The 24,611-nt window shown below is 37.9% G+C and overlaps 1 pseudogene across 1 annotated transcript; it reads left to right on the top strand.

Moving 5' to 3' along the window:
• LOC308425743 (large ribosomal subunit protein uL23-like) lies at window positions 1–23,814 on the top strand (annotated as a pseudogene). The gene is made up of 2 exons: window positions 1–102; window positions 23,348–23,814. The product of its transcript is annotated as a large ribosomal subunit protein uL23-like (transcript).
• Window positions 23,815–24,611: the final 797 nt, after the last annotated feature.

Here is a 24,611-nt window from a genome sequence, read left to right as displayed (position 1 = left end):
ATGGCAGCAGTGGTAGCTAAAAAGATTCTAGAAGAGATCTTTCCTATGTTTTGCACTTCTAGGGCAATTGGATTAGACAATGGGCCAGCTTTTGTTTCCCAGGTAAGTCAGATATTAGCTCATTTCTTGGGGACCAATTGGAAACTTTATTGTGCTTACCATCCTCAAAGTTAAAAAATATTGCCTTACAGACTGGCATTGACTAGGTGGTGCTCCTTCTCTTTGCCTTGTTTAGAGCTAGAAACACCCAATCCTACTTTAGCCTGACTCCTTTTGAAGTTTTATATGAAACTCCAGCACCTGTGACTGTTATGAGAGATATAGAACCTACCTGTAATGATAATAATAATAATGTATATGCTAGGATAAAAGGTCTTCAGGTGGTGCAGAAAAATGTATGATCACAGCTGACAGCTGCCTATAGGTCAGGGACTCCTAAGACATCATCAGTTCCAGGTTGGAGACTTAGTCTATGTGCAGCAACACTGCACACAGACACTTGAGCCATACTGGAAAGTACTCTACCTAGTCCCACTGACTATTCCAATGGCAGCCTGAATAAATGCCTCCTATGTGAAGCCTGTCCCTGAGTAAGAAACCCTCTAGGACCTCACAAGTTAGAGAACCCAAACCGCAGGAAATCTCTTAAAGCTGAAGATCACCAGGGACTCCAATAATAAAGACCCTCCTTCTCCTGGTACTTTACATTAGCACCCTTTTGAGCCTTGCCAATCTCCATGCTCCCAATAGACTTACCTAGGTGGTCTCATCAGCCACCGGAGATGCAGTATGGTCTACCTCAACAGAAGCACACCCTCTTACACCTGGTGGCCCACTTTTACCACCTGATTTGTGTAAATTAGCTGCTGGGTTAGACACGTGGGATATTTCCACTCAGAAACTGAGAAAAGGACTATGCATAGGCAATGTCCTCCCAGAGAAAAAGTTTTTTTGTAACTCTTTACTCATGACTATGATAGAACAGATGGGTATTTGATTTTTTCTGGGAATACCTGGTGGGTTTGCTCTTCAAAATTGAGCCCTTGTGTATATCTTCAGGTCCTGAATCAGATCAAGGGGTTTTGTGTCTTAGTTCAGCTTATGCCTTGGCTACTATATCATGAGGGCTCTGAGGTCTTTTATATACTAAAGAAGGGACCAGGTCTAAGCAGGATAGAGAACCAATTACAGCCTTAACCCTGAGTATGCTTTTGGGAGTCAGCCTGGGAGGTTTAAAAATGGCAATTTCCTCCCTGGCAATCTTGTCCAGCCACTACTCCAATTTGTGTGCAGCCATAGACCTTGATATATTCTTTCTCCTACCTTCAGGAGTTGCTCATACCCTTGGCAGAACTAGTCCTGCAGAAAAGGAGAGGTCTAGACTGATTGCTTTTACAGCAAGGGGATCACTTTAGTTTCAATCTGGTAAGATCTTTGATCATTCTATGTCAGCTCCTAAAGTTTGGTTCTTGAATTTTGAATTGCTTAGTTGCTTTCATCAAGGAACTCCTTAACAGTGCAAATAATGGTGCTCAAACAAAAGTATGAAGCTGTGGAACAAGATGACCTTTGATTTCAAGATTGAAATAGGGGCCTAGAAAGAGGAGGGGTAATAAAGTTACAGTAGAAAATTCTCTATTCTTGGAACCCCTGCCCTACACATTTCTTAACTTCTTCTTCTTCTCCCCAACTGTGCAGAAACAAAGGTCCAGTGGCCCACCCTGCCTCAGCATAAGGGACTTCCTTGAGTAAATAAATCTCAGAAGAATCATAGAATGTACTGACTGGTAGCCATCTGACCCTCTGTTCCCAGATATGGTCCTGATGCGTATGCTCACTAACCAACAGATTTAAAGGTCAATTTACTTAGCCAATGAATTTAAATTATGACCTTGCTGATGTAATCTGCACCCCTAAAAAGTATAAAAACTGTTTGTAACAGTCTTTCAAGGTCACCTCTCCTCTGGTTGTAGGCCATCCCAGTGCACTGGACTAATAAACCTCTTGCTTTTGCATTGATCCCTGATCTCTTATTTATGGTAGCCTCAAATAAATAAGACTCAATTTGGGTCTTACACACTGACTCATGTGAATTCCCAGTCATTTCCAGACCCCAAATAAAGTTCTAACAAAGAATAATTTTACACAATGTGGGAGATTGACGTAGTGTTTAAAAAAAAAAAAAAAACTAAAATCTCTGAAAATCTCTTTGTTGACCTCACCTATAATATCCAGTGTTTCACAGACACAGTTTATAGGCAAGCAACAAAGAAGAATATTTGAGTTGCATATGAAGACTACAGCAATGCATGTGAAGAGAATGCAACTCCATTAGCTGCTGCCTAGTCACATGCTTCAGAATAGAAAGACACATTCAGCCGAATGAGTCAAGTTAGCAAATCTGAATGACAGCAGCCTTGACTTGTCTATGGACAGTGTCAACATCATGTTTGTGTCTTTTCTCACTAGTACTATAAAGGGCAGTCCATTGAACAGTTCTGTCATCTCTCAGGGCAGAAACAGTCCTATTTCAGCTGTAACTGTGAAATCTGTGACCAGCCTCCAGGTTTCTGAGGTTTATGTGCCACAAGAAAATTCCAGTGAAAGCCCAGGAGGTTCATCGGCTAAAAGCCTTCCTCAAACTGCCACACACCACTGTTTTTTCACCACCAAAACTTACAGTCTCTAGAGTTGGATCCTCGACATGATTGGTAAACCCATCACCTAGACCTTCAGGAAACATAGCAAAAAAATTACCTAATCCTATATTAAGAGTCAAGAGAAGGTCTTCACCCCATAAAGAAGAAAGTCTTTAGAAAACCAAAACAGAAGCTGATGAAATAAGTGAAGATGCCAACTGTCTTTGAGTGGGCATGATAAAACAGAGACAAAGGAACTAGTTGGAATGGAGACAGAAACTGTTCCAGCATTGGCTTATCTGTTGACCTCTCAGAAAAGATCTAGTACAGACCTTTCTGATATTCCTGTTCTCCCTGCAAATCCTATTTCTGTTATCAAGAATTCATTAAATAGGTAAAACCACCTCAGAGTCTGTAAATAGATCTGCCAACTCAACCTGTTTTTTTGTCTTCAAATGCTTAAACAAGAGAAAGCAAGAAAGAAAGGAAAAAAGAAAAAAGTAAGAAAGAAAGTAAAGAAGAAAGAAAAGGAGAATGGAGGGACAAGATCAGATGTGACTGATGGGGTTTAGTTGTTTGGTGACCTATTTCACTTAGGGTCATCAGCATTTGATCTGAAGTCCAGGTTAGTATGCAAAACCAGGAGTGCTACTATTATAAAGAACAGCTGCATTAAGTATTTCAGAATACTTACTACCTTTAATAAGGAAAGAAAAAAAACTCTGAAGCTGTATTTGTATCCATATTTGAGACCCAGATTGGGTTTATGTGTGATGCATTGTTTAAAAAATTGCAATAAAAACTGGCATACAAACTCCTTATTCTGACAATGCACTTTTATGTTTTTTTTTATTAGAAAGTGGAACTAATTTTAAATTTTCAGTTTAACGGGTTTTCAATTTTTTTCATAAAAAATTTTCTCTCCAATTAGTCTTTAAATTGGATTCTTTGTGCAGTGGTGTATCATTCTCAGAAAGAACAGGAGGATATTTTGTCAGTCCTTATGGGCAGCTGTAAGTCTTAAGGAGAATTGCCAACACTAAGGTAGATTTTGGACACTGAAAGAAGAATTACGTGATACTTGGTTTTGATGAGGTTATGATTAAGAAGTATATTATTCTTTTTATTTATAGAGCTATTCAAGTGGTGGGAAGAAGGGCAAGGTAACTGCAGAGCAAAGGTGGAGAGCAGCACATTGTATATAAACAATGTCATTGGTAAAGAAAGCCTTAATTACTGCATAGCTTGAGGGCAAAGATTATGCTCCAACTTTGGAAATTAATTTAGAAGGACAGGTGAGTCTAAGTAATCACAGTGTAACATGAAAATGCACAAATGTGTGAGAGAATGTGGCAAAATGAAGGATTCAAAAACCATGGCTATACAAAAATCTGCTGCTACAGGCCTGCTTTATCCAGGTTAACAAGAGTAACTTTAATAAAATCTGGCATTTATCAAATATCACAAGATGGACTACAATTCTGTTACTTATTTATGAATAACAGAGATGATCCACTTACAAATGACATGTAATGGTATTTGTGTGTGTAACTTCAGAGTTAAATTAATATCACCAGGCACAGATTTAGCCTTGTTGTTTAGTTTTTACATTGGAAAAAACATTCAGTTTAAAAATGTTCCATGTAACTGCAGCGAAGTTTCAACAGACTGGAGATATGGATCTTTTCTGTGTTGTGACTTTTTACTTCTATTTTCCATAACCTGGAGATCAAACTGTTGCTTTTGCAGGATGTAAGTATTGTCTCATGACTGGAGTTTGCTTTGTTTCATAGTATTTATACTCCTTGTATTTTTCAAGAGTTATTTTGTAAACAGATAATGTATTTTTTTTCATTGAACACACAATAAAAATGGCACAAATAAAAAATTAGAAATAGAAACAATAAAGAAATGACAAAGGAAGACAACCCTGGACATAGAAAACCCAAGAAGGACATCAGGAGTCATAGATACAAGCATCACCAACAGAATATAAGAGATAGAAGAGATAATCTTAGGTATAGAAGATACAATAAACATTTATACTACAGTCAAAGAAAATGCAAAATGCAAAATGCTCCTATTCCAAAACATCCAGGAAATTCAGGACACAATGTAAAGACCAAACCTAAGGATAAAAGACATAGAAGAGAGGAAAGGGTCCAAACTCTAAGGCCAATAAATAGCTTCAATAAAATTATAGTAGAAAACTTTCCTGAGTGACCAAGTCTAGCTCAGTCAAACAACAGGTTCCCCAGGGCAGGAGTGAGGCTTGAAAGAGAAAAAAGACAATTAGACAAAACTATAACATGACTCCAGCCAGTTTTGAGGTTGAAGTGAAATTTTTATTATTCAGTCTGCTTTTAAACCACTTTAATTGCATACAAAAAGATAAAATCAGTTATGAGCCAAGGAACAAGCAAACTAATAATCAAAAATCCTGTAAACATCTTTTTGGGGGCTAGGCTGGGTGACCAAGAGAAACGGGACTTCCAAGAGACCAAGGGACTGCCATACTTACATTAGCTGAGCCTGCCCTGAGCTTCAAATGTTAATGTTTTTAATCCAGAACAGTTTCCTGAGCCCAGAGCCAGAGCCAGATTTCTACATTGAGCTTATGTATTTTGTCCAGGTAATGTCAAAATTTCCTCTGCCAACTGTCTAGTGGCACTAAAAAGCTCTCCACACCTAGCCTAAAGAAAGAGATGCCTGTAAATATAAAAGAACCCAAATACATTGAACCAGAAAAGAAATTTCTCCTATCACATAATAATCAAAACATAAAATGCACAAAACAAAAAAATAATATTAAAAGCAGTAAGGGAAAATGGTCAAGTAACATGTAAAGGCAGAGGTATTAGAATTATACCACACTTATCAACAGAGATTGTAAAAGTCAAATGATCGTGGGCAGATGTAATGCAGACCCTAAGAAAATGAAAATGCCAGCTTACTACTATACCAAGTAAAACTCTCAATTACCATAGATAAAGAAATCAAGATATTTAATAACAAAAACAAATTTAAATGTTATCTTTCCACAAATCTATTCCTACAAATGATAATAGATGAAAAACTATAACACAAGAAAGGAAACTATACCCTGGATAAAGCAAGAAAGTAATATTCCAACAAACACAAAAGAAAACAATCACACAAACATAATTCTACTTCTAGCAACAAAAATAACAGGAAGCAAGAATCACTTTTTCTGAATATCTCTTAACATCATTGGAATCAGTTTTCCAATAAAAAGACATAGACTAACAGACTGAATATATAAATAGGACCCAGGATTTTGCTGCATACAGGAAACATACTTCAGTGACAAAGAAAGACACTACCTCCGAGTAAAAGACTGAAAAAAAATTCCAAGCAAGTGGTCCTAAGAAACATAGAAGTAGCCATTCTAATATCAAATAAAATAAAATTTCAATAAAAGATTATCAAAAATAATAAGGAAGGACACTTTTTACTCATCATAGGATAAACCTACCAAGATGAACTATCAATTCTTAACATCTATACCCAAATGCTAGAGCAGCTACAATCATAAGTAAACTTTACAAAAGCTCAAAACACACAGTGAGACTTACACAATAGTGGAAGACTTTAACACTCGACTCTCACCAATGGGCAGATTATGGAAACAGAAACTAAACAGAGACAGTGAAACTAAAAGAAGTCATAAACGAAACGGATTTAACAGATATCTATAGAACATTTCATTCTACAACAAACAAACAAACAAACAAAATACTTTCTTCTCAGCACCTATTAGTACCTTCTCCAAAACTGGTTATATAATTAGTCACAAAACAAGCCTGAACAGATACAAGAAGACTGCAATAATTCTATGCATCCTATCAGATCCCCAAGGATGGTTATCAATAACAACAAAAACAACAGAAAGCCCACATATAAATGGAAGTGAATAGCTCTCTACTCAATGACAATTTGGTCATGTAAGAAATAAATAAAGAAATTGAAGACTTTTTAAGAATTGAATGAATGCACCACATACCCAAACTTATGGGATACAATGACTGCAGAGCTAAACTCAGAGCTTTGAGTACCTTCATAAAGAAATTGGAGAGAGCATAAACTAGCAGCTTAAAAACATATCTGAAAGCTCTATAACAAAAAGAAACAAATACACCGAAGAAGAAGAAGAGTACAAAGCAGGAAAGAAACTCAGGGCTGAAATGAAACAAGTAGAAACAAAGAGAACCATATCTCCCCCCCCCCAAAAAAATTAATAAAACCAGGAGTTGGTTCTTTGAGAAATGAACAAGATAAATAAACCTTTAGCCAGACTAACTGGAGGACACAAAGACAATATTCAAATTAACAAAATCAGAAAAGGAAAGGGAGATGTAACAACAGAAACTTAAGAAATTTAAAAAAAAAAACAGATCCTACTACAAAAGCTTATGCTCAACAAAACTGGAAAATATAGAAGAAATTTTAATTTTTTAAAGACAAATACCAGGTACCAAAGCTAAATAAGGATCAAATAAACAATCTAACCCCTAAGTGGTCTAGTCCCATAACACCTACTGAGTTAAATGAGTCATTTAAATACTCACAACAACAACAACGACAACAACAACAACAACAACGACAACAACAACAAAATTCCCAGGAACAGATGGTTTTAGTGCAGAATTCTATCAGACTGTCAAAGAAGACCTTTGACAAATGCAAATACTTTTCAAATGATTGCATGAACTAAATACAACAACCACAACAACAAAAAGTCCACATACACATGGAAGCTAAACAATGCTCTATTTAATGACAGCTTGGTCAAGGAAGAAATAAAGAAAAAAAATCAAAGACTTCTTAAAGTTTAACAAAAATAAAGGCAACAATGTACTTGAATTTTTGAAATATAATGAAAGCAGTGCTAAGAGGAAAGCCAATAGCACTGAGTGCCTCCAAAAAGAAAAAATGGAGAAAGCATACATTAATAACTTGAAAGCACAACTAAATGTTCTAGAACAAAAAGAACCAGATACACGCAAGAGGAGTAGTTGGCAGAGAATAATCAAACTCTGAGCTGAAATCAACCAAATAGAGACAAAGTTAAATCAGGATCAGATAAACCATCAAAAAAGTTCCATAACTCCTAAAAAATAGAAGCAGTCATCAACAACTCCCAACCAGAAAAACAAAAAAAAAAGCCCAGGACCTGATAGTGCAGAATTCTATCAGACATTCATAGAAGACCTAATAGCAATACTCTCCAAACTATTCCACAATATAGAAATAGTGAGAATACTACCGAACATATTCTTTGAAGCCACATTTACACTCATTTCTAAACTACGCAAAGATCCTACAAAGATAGAGAACTTTAGACCTATTTTCTTCATGAACACTGATGCAAAAATACTCAACAAAATTCTTACAAACCAAATCCAAGAACACTTCAAAGCAATCATTCACCATGATCAGGTGGTCTTCATCCCAGGGATGCAAGGATGGTTCAATATATGGAAATTCATCAATGACATCCACTACCTATACAAACTCAAAGAAAAAAAAATTACAGGATTATCTCTCTAAATGCTGAGAAAGCATTTGACAAAATTCAACACCCCTTCATGTTAAAAGTCTTGGAAAGGTCAGGTATTCAAGGCACATACTTAAACAGTTAAAACAATGTACAGCAAACTAGTAGCCAGCATCAATGTAAATGGTGAGAAAGTTGAAGCAATCCCACTAAAAGCAGGTACTAGACAAGCCTGTCCACTCTTTTCCTACCTATTCAATATAGCACTTGAAGTACTAGCCAGAGCAATAAAACAACAAAAAGATGTCAAAATGATGCAAATTGGGAAGGAAGAAGTCAAATTATCACTATTTGTATATAATATGATAGTATACTTATGTGACCCTAAAAATTAAACCAGGGAACTTTTAAACCTGATAAACACCTACAGCAAAGTGGCTGGATATAAAATTAACTCAAGTAAATCAGTAGTTTTCCACTAATCAAAGAACAAACTCTCTGAGAAAGAAATTAGAGAATCAGCACCCTTCACAATAACCACAAAGAATATAAAATACATTGGTATGACCATAACCAAGCAAGTGAAGAATCTGTACAAGAACTTCAAGCCTCTGAAGAAGAAACTTGAAGAACACCTCAGAAGATGGAAAGATCTCCCATGCTCACTGATTAGAAGGATCAACAATGTAAAAGTGACCATTTTGCTCTATGGCAATGTACAAACTCAATGCAAACTCCATCAAAATTCCAACTCAATTCTTAAAGTTAGAAAGAGCAATTTGCAAATTTATTTGGAATAATAAGAATCCCAGAATAGCAAAAACCATTCTCAACAATAAAAAAAAAAAAAAAAAAAAAAAAAAAAAAAAAAAAACCTTCTGGGGTAATCACCATTTCTAACCTCAAGTTGTATTACAGATCAATTGTGATTAAAAACTGCCTGGTATTGGTCTAGAGACAGGCAAGTAGACCAATGGAATAGAGTCAAAGATCCAGAAATGAACCCAAACATCTAAGCTCACTTGATCTTTGACAAAAATGCTAAAATCATTCAATGGAATAAAGGACAACCTCTTCAACAAATGGTGCTGGTTCAATTGGCAGTCAGCCTGCAGAAGAATGCAAATCGATTTCTTTTTATCTCCTTATACAAAGCTCAAGTCCAAGTGGATCAATGACCTCCACATAAAACCAGGTACACTGAAACTAATAGAACAGAAAATAGGGAAGAGCTTAGAATACATAGGCACAGGGGAAAATTTCCAGAACAGAACACCAATGGCTTATGCTCTAAGATCAGGAATGAACAAATTGGACCTCATGAAATTGCAAAGCTTCTGTAAAGCCAAGGACACTGTAAAAAAGACAATACAATAACCAATGGATTGGAAAAAGGTCTTTACCAATTCTTTACTGATAGAGGGCTAGTATCTAATATATACAAAAAAAAAAAAAAAAAAAAAAAAAAAAAAGAAAGAAAGAAAAAGAAAAGAAAGAAAGAAACCCAAGAAGCTATATCCTAGAGCTTCAAAGAATCCTATTAAAAATGGGGTACAGAGCTACACAGAGACTTCTCAATGGAGGAATATCGAATGGCTGAGAAGCATATAAAGAAATGTTCCACATTCCTAGTCATCAGGGAAATGCAAATGGAAACAACCCTAAGATTCCACCTTGCACCAGTCAGAATGGCTAAGATCAAAATCTCAGGTGATGGCAGATGCTGTCGAGGATGTGGAGAAAGAGGAACACTCTTCCACTGTTGGTGGGATTGTAAACTGGTGCAACCACTCTGGAAATCAATCTGGTGGTTCCTCAGAATATTGGACATTGTTCCACCTGAGGACCCAGCTATACCACTCCTGGGCATATACCCAAAAGTAGCTCCAATATCTAACAAGGACACATGTTCAACAGTGTTCATAGCAACCTTATTTATAGCTAGCAGCTGGAAAGAACCCATATGTCTCTCAACAGAGGAATGGATTCAGAAATCGCAGGAAATATGCACAATGCAATACTTCTCACTTATTAAAAACAACGAGTTCATGAAATTCCTAGGCAAATGAATGGAACTTGAAGCTGCCATGCTGAGTGAGGTAACCCAGTCTCAAAAGAAAACTCATGGTATGAACTCACTTATATGTGGATACTAGCCACCCCTCCCCCCCAAAAAAAAGGGCTTGGAATACTCAAGAAAACATCCACAGAACTTATGAAACTCCAAAAGAAGGAAGACCAGAATGAAGATGTACCAGTCCTTCTTAGAAGGAAGAACAAAACAGGGAAGGAAATACAAGGTCAAATAGAGGAGCAGGGATTGAAGAAAAGATCTACAGAGGCTGCCTCACCTGGAGAACCACCTCATGTGCTGCCATCAAATCCAAGCACTATTTCTGATGCCAAGATGTGTTTACTGACAGAAACCAGACATGGAAGTCTCCTCAGAAGGTCTGCCAGAGTCAACAGATACAACTGAAGATGCTTGCAGGTAAACAGCAGACTGAACATGGGGACCTTAATGAAAAAGCTAAAGAAATGACTGAAATAGCTAAAAGATTTTTACTCTCATGGGAAGAGCATCATCATCATCAGTCAAGGCACTGAGATGGAGAGGGTAATCGGGAAAGGGAGGACCTTCATGAAAACAAGTTGAGGGGAAGGAGGGAGGGAAGTAGAGGGGTATAACATTTGAATTGTAAATACAGAGAATATCCCATTAAATAAACGAAAGAGAATCACCATCTCTCTTTTCTGTATTCCAGTTCTGGTCACATTCAGTTACTGTTAAACTTCCAAAATCCCAGGATTGGAATTTCAGAGTGAAATTTGACCTACAGAGGATAAACAACCTCCCTTGTATAACTGTGGACCTTCCCACCTACATACATGTTCCCTGAAATAAAGACTCTATGAGCTTATTATATTGATGAATACATTCCTAGGACATAAGCTTGGGCCCATTTCCTGAGTAGCTCATAACTTCCATATCCCATTTATTCTAGTTTAAGTCCTGATACCTGCCTGGTTACCTGATATCCTCAGTTTTTATGTGATTGTCTTACTCTGTGTCTGTGAGAATCTTCCCCCCCCCCCACATCCTAAATTTCTCTCTCTCTCTCTCTCTCTCTCTCTCTCTCTCTCTCTCTCTCTCTGTCTCTCTCTCTCTCTCTCTCTCTCTCTTCTGGATGTCCCACACTAATAATGTCTCAACTCATTGTCAGATGAAAATTTTATTGAGAAATGAATGCTTTTATTCGATGAGCAAGAAATTCTTTCTAGAACCTCGCTCCCAAGAACCTGCTTGAGTTGAGTCTGAGTTCTTATTTAGTACCCTACAGACTCATCTGACTCACAACATAATGTGGATAAATCTGAAATGTAAATATTTGCCTTTCTGGTTTGTAGCACATGACAAGAGATGAAAGAGCCTTGTAAGAAATTGGGGCAATAATTATAGCAACTCCATAGGGTTGGTTTAATAAGTAATTAATTTCATAAGAAAGATACTATGAACAGAAACCAGCACAAAGTTCTAATGAATTACTAGAAAAATCTTAGGTTATGTGTTGTTACCATCAAAGGCAATCTTCAGGCTGTTAGGCTGTGGAGAAAACACATTAGAAGGCTAAAATATGGCCATTCAGAATCAGTGAAGCAAAGATCTGTCCAAGGAAACCTAACCTGGAAACAAGGGAAACATTCCCCAATCAACAAAACCATAAGACTAATGTGTACCATCTCCTATTCTTTCAGACTTGCAGAGCAGTTGTCTAAATCCACAAAGCTTCAGATCCAGGTTTGTGTAGGATAGGCTTCTACCACCAAAGGGAGCTCAAAAATTATCTCTGCTAACTCACCTCTAAGTAGATTAAGCCACTGAAACCTAATTGTTCATGTGAGGAAACACTAGAAGACCATGGACCTGACCCTCTGGGTTAACTCAGCCCAGTGGGTCTATAGAAATTCTTAATGTAATCTACCCTTCCAAACTACCACTGGGAAGAATAGTTTAATTAATTAATTAGTTAGTTAATTAATAATTTTTTGGCAGGGAGCAGAGATTGCAAAGGGTAGAAAAAGAGGTTGTGGTAACCCATTACTTATCTAGCAAATTCATGTCACACCAATCTATGTGTTTAATGATTGTAACATCTATGGAGATTGGAAATTAGACTCAATGTTGATTTTAGGAGTTGGAATAGAAAGGTCTTAGAACCTGACATATGGGAAGGTAGGGAAAGTCGACTCTGCCAGTCCTGCAGTGCAGGATGCTGACTTAGTTGGTTGCAGTAACACATATTGCCCTAGTGGTCCTTAGAGAATCAGTGGTAATTCCCCAGAAAGGTCTTCCTTCCTTCCTTCCTTTCTTCCTTCCTTCCTTCCTTCCTTCCTTCCTTCCTTCCTTCCTTCCTTCCTTCTTTTCTTTCTTTTCTTTCTTTTCTTTCTTCCCTTCCTCCCTCCCTTCCTCCCTCTCTTCCCTCTGCTTCTCTCTCTCTCTCTCTCTCTCTCTCTCTCTCTCTCTCTCTCTCTCTCTCTCTCTCTCTCTCTCTTTCAGTTTTGTAATTATATTTATGTACAGAAAACTTCGTGTACATTTAACCCAGTCTAGTTCTTTAGCCTTTGCCTTTTCCAGCTTGGCAATGGGAGCTACAGAATATTGCATCCCCATTGGCGACGGATCTCGTCATATCCGTCATTACAATTGGTCCTAATAGCTTTCACCAGCTTAGCCAGAGCACCCTTGTCTTCTGAGTTAACCTGTGTGAAGGCAACAGTGGTGCATGTCTTTCTGTAGACCAGGTACCCTAGCCTTGCCTTTCCCTTGATAATGCAGTAGAGCACCCCCATCTTTTGACACAGAGCAAGCAGGAAAACCACCAGCTTAATGGGGTCTACATTCACAGGAAATCACCACCAGCTAAGTCTTCTTGTTCTCCACCAAGGTGGTGACTATACTGACTCCTGTTCAGAGGGCAGGTGGTCTTTTAGTTAGGATGTCTCCTTTACCAGCAGCTTTCTTCTCAACATGGCCAGTAGCCTTTGCGTCTTCTCTTACTTTGTCTCTGGTCTGTCCTTGTGGGCAAGCTTAAGTAGCTGCGTAGCTGTTTGCCTGTCCAGGGCCTAAGTGAACTGGTTAATGGCAGGAGGTACTTTGAGCTGCTTATAGAGTATGGCTCTTTGCCGCTGCAGCTTGATGTATCGTGGCCATTTGATGAATCATGTTAAATCTCTTTTGGGCTGAAAATCCTGCCCAGTGCTAAAGTTCTTGGGCCTTTTTTCAGACAAAGGATTGACCACCTTTTTGACTCCTGCTTCTTGCGGGGACTGGGCAACCTTCCTTTTGGACTTCTTTCCTTTGGGCTTCTTGCTCTGCTGGCCGAGAGAGACAGAAAGGTCTTTCTTTCTGGATGGAGGATAAAAACTCATCCAGGACAGTGAGGGCTGGAACTATGTCATCAGGACTCAGGGTCTGCCCACATGAAGCTGAGTTCCCAGATCAGCTGCACAGATGCCTTTCAACCTAGACCAGTGGTGAGCTTGGGGTCCAAGGCCTGGGGAGGTAACACCAGAAATTCTCAGATAGCTGAGAGTGTGTTGCTTTCTGGAAAAGGGTCTTTTCTGGCCCACGGGGCTAGGTCTCTGTTATCAAGACTTGGATCTGCCCAGGGAAGGCTGAGCTCCCAGATCAGCTGCACAGGTGCTTTTACACCTGGACAAGCAGCCAGCCTGAAGCATAGGCAAGCCGAATGTCCAGTGAGGAAACTCAGGGAGTTCTCTGAGTACAGGGAGCATGATCCTCTCTGGAAAAAGGTCCTTTTTGGCGTAGAGAAAGAGCTGGGTCCCTGCCATTAGGACTCAGGACCTGTGGGCAGAGGGCTGAACTCCCAGAACAGCCTTGTAAGAGTTCTCACACCTGACCCCAGGAAGACAGAACTGAATCATTGCCATCAGAACTCACTGCTTGCCCACAAAGAGTGGAAAAACCAGGAGCAATCTCCCCTACTGAGCACATGGGCCTTCAGATTCACAGAAGAGACAAGCACCAGTCACAAACAAAAAGATCACCAACAATCACTGAAAACAAGATGGCAAGAGGAAAGCATAAGAACACAAGCAATGGAAACCAAGACAAGCTAGCAACATCAGAACCCAGTTCTCTCACCACAGCAAGTATTGGATTTCCCAACACTCCAGATAAACAAGATTTAGACTAAAACAATCATACTTCATGATGATGATGGAGATATTCGAGAAGCACATGAATACCTCTATTAAACAATTACAGGAGAAATCACTCAAAGAACTACAGGAAAACACAGCCAAACAGGTGAAGAAATTGAAAATGGAAATAGATACAATAAAAAAAATCACAAAAAGGAAGAACCCTGAAAATAGAAAATCTAAGAAAGAAATCAGGAGTTGTATATACAATCATCACCAGCAGACTACAAGAAATGGAAGAGTTGGAACTCAGGGGCCAAAGACAACATAGAAAATACAAGCCAAACAGTCAGAGAAAAGATGCACAAACCAAAAAGCTCCTAACCCAAAATGTCTAGGAGATCCAGGACACAAAGAAAAGACAAAACCTAAGGATAATAGGTATAGAAGAGGCTGAAAAATATCAACTGAAAGGCACAGTAAATATCTTCAACAGAATAACAGAAGAAAACATCCCTTAAGAATGAGATGACCATGAACATACAACAAGCCTAAAGAACTCCAAATAGATTGGACCAGGAAAGAAATTCTTTCTGACACATAATAGTCAAAACACCAAATGTTCAAAACAAAGAAAGAATACTAAAAGCACTAAGGGAAAAAGGTCATTTAACATACAAAGGCAAATCAATCAGACTCATACCAGTCTTCTCAACAGAGATTATGATAGCTAGAAGATCCTGAAAAGTTGTCATACAGACCCTAAGAGAACACAAATGCCAGCCCAGGTTACTATATCCAGAAAAACTCTCAATCACCATAGATGGAAAAATCATGATATTCCAGAACAAAACAGAATTTACACAATATCTGTCCACAAATCTAACCCTACAAAGGATAATAGACAGAAAACCCAACACAAGGGGGGAAATTACACCTTAGGAAAATCAAGAAAATAACTATGCAAAAAACCAAAAGAAGAAAGATACACAAACATAATATTATCTCTAACAACAAAAATAGCAGAAAACAAGTTTCTGTAAGGCTAAAGACACTGTCAAGAAAATAAAACGGCATCCAACAGAGTGGGAAAAGATTTTTACCAACCCCACATCAGCTAGAGGCCTAGTATCCTAGGTGTACAAAGAACTCAAAAAGATAGACACCAGAGAATTAAACAACCCTATTAAAAATGGGGTATAGACTTAAACAAAAAGTTCTCAATTGAGGAATATCGAATGGCTGAGAAACATCTAAGGAAGTGCTCAACATCCTTAGCCATCAGGGAAATGCAAATCAAAACAACCCTGAGATTCCACCTCACGCCAGTCATATTGGCCAAGATCCAAAACTCAGATGACAATAGATGCTGGCTAGGATGTGGAGAAAGAGGAACAGTTCTCCACAGCTGTTGGGGTTATAAACTGACACAACCACTCTGGAAATCAGTCTGGCGGTTCCTCAGAAAAATGGACATAGAACTACCTGAAGACCCAGTTATTCCACTTCTGGGCATTTACCCCAGAGACGCTCCAACATACAACAAAGATACATGCACCACAATGTTCATTGCAGCTCTATTTATAATAGCCAGAAGCTGGAAAGAACCCAGATGTCCTTCAGTAGATGAATGGATACAAAAATTGTGGTACATTTACACAATGGAGTACTACTCAGCTATCAGAAACAATGACTTAACAAAATTCTTAAGAAAATGGATGCATCTAGAGAATATCATCCTGAGTGAGGTAATCCAGTCCCAAAAGAACAGACATAATATGCAGTCACTGATAATGGGATACTAATCCCAGAAAGCTCTGAACACCCCAAAAACAACTTACAGACTTTTGTGTGAAGTTCAACAAAAAAGAATATATTTTAATTAAAATAGAAATGTATCACATCGCCCTTTCCTCCCTACAGCCCCTACCAGTTTCTCTCCTATCCCCTCAAATTAATAGCCTGTTTTCCTATATTATTGTTACATATATACATATGTGTATGTATAAGTACCCAGAAATACTTAATTACAACCTTAAAAATGCATTCGTACACTTTTATGCAAAAATGGTGAAAATTTGTACATTTATCTTTGTTTTTAAAAATAAAGTAAAAAAAGAAAAAAGAAAGAAACTTTCAATCTTATTTAGTTCCATTTGTCAATATTTGACCTTTGATCTCGAGCTATTGGTGTTCTGTTCAGGAAATTTCCTCTGTGCCTATGTGTTCTAAGGTTTTCCCTACTTTCTCATCTAATAGTTTCAGTGTACCTGGTTTAATGTGGAGATCTTTGAACCACTTACACTTTAACTTTGTACAAGGAGATAAGAAAGGGTCTATTTTCAATCTTCTGTATGCTGAGTACCAGTTGGACCACCACCATTTGTTGAATACGCTGTCCTTTTTCCATTGAATGTTTACAGCTCCTTTGTCAAAAATCAGGTGACCAAATATGTGAGGGCTCATTTCTGGATCTTCTATTCTATTCCATTGATCCACGTCCCTATCCCTGTACCAGTACCATGCAGTTTTTAGCACAATTGCCTTGTAATATAGCTTGAGGTCAGGGGTAGTATTTCCCACAGATGTTTTCTTGTTGTTGAGGATGGATTTCGCTACTCTAGGTCTTTTGTTATTCCAGATGAAATTGCACATTGCTCTTTCCAACTCAATGAAGAACTAGGTTGGAATTTTGATGGGGATTGCATTGAATCTGTAGATTGCTTTTGGTAATATGGCCATTTTTAAAATGTTGATCCTTCTAATCCATGAGCATGGGAGATCATTCCATTTTCTGAGATCTTCCTCAATTTTTTTCTTTAGAGGTGTGAAGTTCTTGTCATACAGTTCCTTCGCTTACTTAGTTATATTCACACCAAGGTATTTCATAGTTTTTGTGACTATTGTGAAGTGTATCTTTTAACTAATTTCTTTCTCCACATGTTTGTCCTTTGAATATAGGAAGTCTACTGATTTGTTTGAGTTAATTTAGTATCCAGCCACTTTGCTGAACTTGTTTATCAGCTGTAGGAATTCTCTGGTGGAATTTGTGTGGTCGCTTAAGTACACTACCATGTCATCTGCAAATAGTGATGATTTTACTTCTTCCTTTCCAATTTGTATCCCTTTGATTTTCTTTTGCTGTCTAATTGCTCTAGCCAAGACTTCCAGTACTATGTTACATAGGTACGGGGAGAGTGGGCAGCCTTGTCGAGTCCCTGATTTTAGTGGGATTGCTTCATGTTTGCCACAGTTAAGTTTGATGTTGGCTGTTAGTTTGCTGTATATTGCTTTTATTATGTTTAGGTATGGGGCTTGGATTCCTGTTCTTTCCAAGACTTTTAACATGAAGTGGTGTTGAATTTTGTCAAATGCTTTCTCAGCATATAGTTAGATGACCTTGTGGTTTTTTCTTTGAGTTCGTTTATATGGTGGAGTACATTGATGGATTTCTGTATGTTAAACCACCCTGGCTTCCCAGGGATGAAGCCTACTTGATCATGGTGAATGATTGTTTTGATGTCTTCTTGGATTCGGTTTGCAAGGATTTTGTTGAGTATTTTTGCATCAATGTTCATAAGTGAGATCGGTCTGAAGTTCTTTATCCTTGTAGGGTGTTTGTGTGGGTTAGGAATGAGGGTTATTGCAGCCTCAAAAAATGAGTTAGGTAGTGTTCCATTGAATTCTATTTTGTGGAATAGTTTGGAGAGTATTGGTATCATGTCATCAATAAATGTCTGATGAAATTCTGCTCTACACCCATCTGGACCTGTGCATTTTTTGGTTGGGAGGCTTTTGATGACTGCTTCTATTTTTTAGTTGTTTTGGAATTATTTAGATGGTTTACCTGGTCCTGATTTAACTTAAATATCTTGTGTCTTTCTAGGAATTCATCCATTTCCTACAGATTTTTCAGCTTTGTTGGGTATAAGCTTTTGTAGTAGGGTCTGATGATTTCTTGAATTTCTTAAGTTTCACATGTTATTTCTCCACTTACCTTTCTGATTTTGTTAATTTGGATACTCTTTCTTTGCCCTCTAGTTAGTCTGGCTAAGGGTTTATTAATCTTATTATATCTATTGAGGTCAGTTTTCAAGAAGGTGCCATGAGGTGTTGAGAAGAACCTTTTTCTTTTGTTTAGGATGATATGTTCTGTAGATATCTATTATTTCTAGTTGGTTCATAACCTCTTCTTGTTTTACAGTATCCTTGTTCAGTTTCTGTTTCCATGATCTTTCCTTTGGTGAGAGTGGGGTATTGAGGTCTCTCACTATTATTATGTCGGGTGCAATATATTTTTTGAACTTCAGTAGGGTTTCTTCTATGAATATGGTTTTTTTTTTTGTATTTGGAGCATATATGTTAAGGATTGAGAGTTCCTCTTGACAGATTTCCCCTGTAATGAGTAAAAAGTGTCCTTCCTTGTCTTTTTTGACTCTAGCTTGCTTCTTGGGACCATTTTCTTGGAAGGTTTTTTTTCCCAATATTTTACTCTGAGATAGTGTCTGTCTTTTTCTCTGAGATGAGTTTCCTGTATGTAGCAAATTGCTGGGTTTTGTTTATGTATCCAATCTGATAACTTATGTCTTTTTATTGGGGAACTGAATCCATTTATTTTAACAGATACCAAGGAATAGTGGTAACTCTTTCCTGCTATTTTAGCTTTTGGTGGTTGAATTGTGCTTGTATGTATTTCTTCTTTTGGTTTTCTTTCTTAGGAGTTTTCCTCTTTTTATTAGGATGTAGTTCCCCTCAATGTATTGGGGTTTCCCCCTATAATTCGTTGCAGTGCTGAGTTTGTTGCCAGATATCGTGTAAATTTAGTTTTGTGTTAGAATATCTTCATCTCACCATCTATGGTGATTGAGAGTTTTGCTGGGTATAGCAGCTTGGGTTGGCACCTGTGCTCTCTTAGGGTCTGCATGATGTCTGTCCAGGCTCTTCTAGCTTTCATAGTTTCTGTTGAGAAATCAGGTGTGATTCTGATTGGTCTGTCTTTATCTGGCCTTTTTCCCTTACTGCTTTTAATATTTTTTTCTTTGCTTTGGGCACTTGGCGCTTTGACTATTATGTGTCGGGAGGAATTTCTCTTCTGGTCCAATCTATTAGGAGTTTGGTAGGCTTGTTTTATGCTCATAGTCATCTCATTCTTAAGGGTAGGGAAGTTTTCTTCTATGAGTTTCTTGAAGATATTTACTCTGCCTCTTAGTTGATATTCTTCGCCCTCTTTTATTCCTATTATCCTTAGGTTTGGTCTTCTCATTGTGTCCTGGATCTCCTGGACATTTTGGGTTAGGAGCTTTTTGGTTTTTGCATCTTCTTTGACCATTTTGTCTATGTTTTCAATATTGTCTTCGGCCCCAGAGATTCTCCCTTCCATCTCTTGTAGTCTTTTGGAAATGCTTGCTTCTGTGACTACTGATTTTTTTTTTTTTTAGGTTTTCTATGCTTAGGGTTGTCTTTTTTAGTGTTTTCTTTATTGTGTCCATTTCCGTTTTAAATTCCTTCTTCCATTTCTTCATCTCTTTCATTCTGTTTTCCTCTAGTTCTTTGAGTTCTTTGAGGGTTTTTTTTGTTTCCTTTTTAAAAGCTTCTGATTCTTTTTGCTTTTCCTCCCATTCTTGTTTAAGGATCTCTATCATTGTCTTGAGGTATGATTTTAGGTCTGCTTCTTCTTTTTCTGGAGTGTTTAGCATTCCAATGTTTGCCGTTATGGGAGAGCTGGGTACTGGTGTTGCCAGGTTTTCTTGGTTTCCCTGTGGTATGTTCTTTCCCTTTCCTCTTGCAATCTTGTTGTCAGTCTTGTGTCTCTGGCTCACTGCTGGCTCACCGCTGTTCCTGGTGGTGGATGGTCTGAGTTCAAGTTCTGCACTTAATGTCGTCTGGCTGAGTATAGCCCGATGCCGGGTTACTGATTCTCTGAACCAAGCTTGGGTAGGGAGGGGTACTGGGGAATCGCAATTTTCTCTTGCTCTGTAGAGATCTCTCTGCACCCAGGCTAGTGGGAATGCCTCCTCGCCAGTGTCCCTGGATCATTGCTGTTCCTGGTGTCGGATGGTTTGAGTGCATGTTCTGCAGGCTATATTTTTAAAGTTTGGAATATTTGAAAATAACCTTTTCAAGATTAAGAAGAAAGAAAAAATACTCCTATATTTACATCAAAAAATTACTTGTGTGTATGTAAATGTGCACATGTGTGTATATGTGTTTGTGTGTGAGAGTGTGTGAATGTATTTATATGCATGCGTGAGAGTGTGCTGATGTGTTTGTGTTTGTGTGTGTGTGAGAGAGAGAGTATGTGAATGTGTAGATGTATGTTAGTGTGTGTGAATGTTTGTGTGAGAGTATGTATGAATGTGTTTTTGTGCATGCACGTGTGTGTAGCGTATGTGTAGAAATTAAAAGGCAACTTAGGATAACTCGTTCTCTCTTCTACTTTGTTTATATACTATCTTTCTTATTGTTTTTGACATAGTGCATACTCTAGGCTATCTGACTTTCAAGCTTCTGAATGATCCTCCAGTTTTTAGCTCCCATAGGAATGCTGGCATTACAGATATGCACCACCACATCCAGGGATTGTATAAATTCTGGGGTTCAAACTGAGGTTGTGAAGTTTGTACAGCAAGTACTTTTACCTGCTCAGCTATCTTGGCTACAGATGGTCAGTGACTGCTGAGAGTAAGAGAATTACTTTCCTCCAGGGACAAGGTCCTGCACAGAATTTCCAATACCAAGTGGCCCTGGACACATGTACAATACAAGGAACATTAAATGGACTCAGTAAGATGTATACACATTCATGTAAATATGTATGTATGCAATAATAAAGACGAAACTATAAATTTTGGAGGAGGGCATGAAAGGAATTTGAGAGGGGAGGAGAGCATGGTAGGTGCAATGTATATGCCACATTTATACATGCCTCTAGGCTCTAAAAAACCCTAAAATTTAAAACGTTTGAAAAACTTTATAGTTTGCTGTATGTAAATTTGAATTCTCTTAACTCTGTATCTATCACCTCTCTATCTATTTGTCTGTCTGTCTATCTATCTCTATCTATCTATCTATCTATCTATCTATCTACCTATCTATCTCTACCTACCTATCATCTCTCTCTCTCTCTATCTATCTATCTATCTATCTATCTATCTATCTATCTATCTATCTATCTATATACCTATCTATCTCTACCTACCTATCATCTATCTATCTATCTATCTATCTATCTATCTATCTATCTATCTATCTATCTATCTATCTATCTATCCAATCTATCATCTATCTATCTATCTATCTATCTATCTATCTATCTATCTATCTATCTATCTACCTACCTCTCTATCTCTATCATTTATCTATATCTATCTTTATCCGTCTTTTTATATCTATATTTAATCTATACATATTTACCTATCCATCTTAGCTCATTATTTTGTAGACTGAAATGAGTATGTAGGCAGAAAGCAATTGAAAGTTGTAATAGGGTGCCATCTACTGGAGAAGCAGAAGAATATATTTAAAAAATGGTTTAATTGCAAAAGAAAAGAATGTGAAGCAGAAGAAAACAAAGGAAGAGATGTAATGTTTTGTTTAATACTGGAAATTTTCATTTAAACTTTATTATGCAACACTTATGTCATATTTTGTTTTAACATTTGGTCAGACATTAAGCATCTATAGAAACCTTCAGTATTTACTTAAAACTCTGCTATTTTCAAGACCTTCCTTTGCACTCTCATGATTCAGATGAAAAGTGGAGTCTCAGTGAGAAAGACTGACCCGTGCTCTCTAGCTGAGTGACAGATGATCCTTTGATCCTTCCATCACTGGGATGGCCTTCACTTAGATCTCATATCCATTTGGCTGAACATAAATTGATGACTTCTAGACAGTGATGCAGGACCAGGTTGGGCATCCTTGCCCTTGGCTGGTTTGACTTAGAGAGTTGTGTGATTGGTGCTGCTCTTTTATTTGGCTCTAATATTTCCTTATTTATGCTACACCTTCACGGAGACAGGCATTTCTGAATAGGTCTGTGGCCCTGTTTTGTTACAAGGCAATCACACAGTTGCTGCTTTAGGTCTAGTTCTAATGGGGAGATAAAGACGAGAATAAACATGACTTTACTGAAATGGTGGTATTTCTGGGATACATTGATGAGGCACAGACCCTTGGCATCAGACTTCCAAAAAAAAAGACAAACTTATTTGTTTTATTTGCATGGAATAAGGATGAAAAATAAAAAATGGATATACTGAGCTATCTTGTAGAGTCTCATCATAGAAATGCTAAATCATATGTCCTGCCACAATTTAGGGAAAGTCTGAATATGATAAGTGAAGTCCACAGCTAGAGATAGAACTCCATGTATAAAAGAAAACAAGAGTCCATGGAGCAGAGCGGGAGGGAAGACAGAGGAAGACAGAGGGTGAGGAAGGAGAGATGAAGGGTAAGAGGAAAAGAGAAATACAGAGACAGAAAGACAAACAGAGGAGAGTGGAAAGAATAAGAAAAAGAAGAGCCTGGATTCTGCAAATTGTAAAAATAGTAAGCTTGAAAGAGATGCTGTGTGCTAGAATAGGAAGATAATAACTCTAAATCTTAAAAAGCTACCACAACCAGTCAGGGTGAAAATGTCATCTATTCATTCTAAAGGAGAACTACAGTAGGAAACTACTTACTTCAAGGGTCAGGAATTGGCAGGCAAGATGGCCACAGAGGACCTCCACATAAAACCAGATATAAGGAAACAAAAAAGAGAAACTGGGGAAGAGCCTTGAACATATTGCACAGGGGAAATTTTCCTGAATAGAATACCAATGACTCATAAAGCTACAAAGTTTTGTAAGGTAAAGGACACTGTCAATAGGACAAAATGGATACCTACAGATTATCTTCACCAATAAAGATCTTTATCTGATAGAGGATTAATATCCAATTCATACACAGAACTCAAAAAAAAGTTAAACTCCAGAGAACCAAATAACCCTATTAAAAATGGGGCAAAGAGCTTTTCACCAAGTTGGTGCTGAAAGCGAAGAAGGAAGCTCCTGCCCCTCCCAAAGCCGAAGCCAAAGCAAAGGCGTTGAAAGCTAAGAAGGCAGTGCTGAAAGGCATCCACAGTCACAAGAAGAAGAAGATCAGAACATCAACCACTTTCAGCAGCCCAAGACCCTGCGGCTCTGGAGGCAGCCAAAATATCCTCAAAAGAGTGCACCCAGGAAAAACAAGCTTGACCACTATGCTATCATCAAATTTCCACTGACCAATGAGTCAGCCATGAAAAAAAATGAAAAAGGCACTCTTGTGTTTACTGTGGATGTTAAGGCCAACAAGTTCCAGATCAAACAGGCTGTGAAGAAATTCTATGACATTGATGTGGCCAAAGCCAATACCCTGATAAGGCTTGATGGAGAGAAGAAGGTGTATGTTCGCTTGGCTCCTGATTATGATGCTCTAGATGTTTCCAACAAGATTGGGATCATCTAAACTGAGTTCAGATTGTTAATTCTAAATATACACCCCTTTTCACCACAAAAAATGGGGCAAAAAATTCTCAGCTGAGAAAACTTGAATGTCCGAGAAGCACCTAAAGAAATGTTTAACATCCTTAGTCCTCAGGGAAATGCAAATCAAAACAACTCTAAAATTCTACTTCACACCAGTCAGAATAGCTAAGATCAAAAGCTCAGGTGACAGCAGATGCTGGTTAGGATGTAGAGAAAGAGAAACACTCCTTCATTGTTGGTGGGATTGCAAGCTGGTACAACCACTGTGTAAATCAGTGTGGTGGTTCCTCAAAAAATTAGATGTAGTACTAACTGAGGACCCAGATATGTTATTCCTTGGCATATACCCCAAAGCTGCTCCAACATATAGAAAGGACACATGCTCCACTGTGTTCATAGCAGCCTTATATATAGTAGACAGAAGCTGGAAAGAACTCAGATGTCCTCCAACAAAGGAATGGATAAAGAAAATGTGTTACATTTACACAATGGAGCACTACTCAGCTCTTTAAAACAACGACTTCATGAAATTCCTAGGTAAATGAATAGAACAAGAAAATATCTGAATGAGGAATCTAGTCACAAAAGAACACACATGGTATGCACTCACTGATGAGTGGATATTAGCCCAAAAGCTCAGAATACTCAAGACACAATTCACAGACCATATGAAGATCAATAAGAAGTAAGACCAAAGCTTGGATGCTTCAGTTCTTCTTAGAAGGGGGAACAAAATACTCAGTGGAGTTTTTGTACAGAGACAAAGTGTGTAGCAGA

This window comes from Micromys minutus (genome assembly GCF_963924665.1).
Source record: "Micromys minutus genome assembly, chromosome: 1".
In the NCBI taxonomy this organism is placed as follows: Eukaryota; Metazoa; Chordata; class Mammalia; order Rodentia; family Muridae; genus Micromys; species Micromys minutus.
This window is presented reverse-complemented; position numbering and strand designations above follow the sequence as displayed.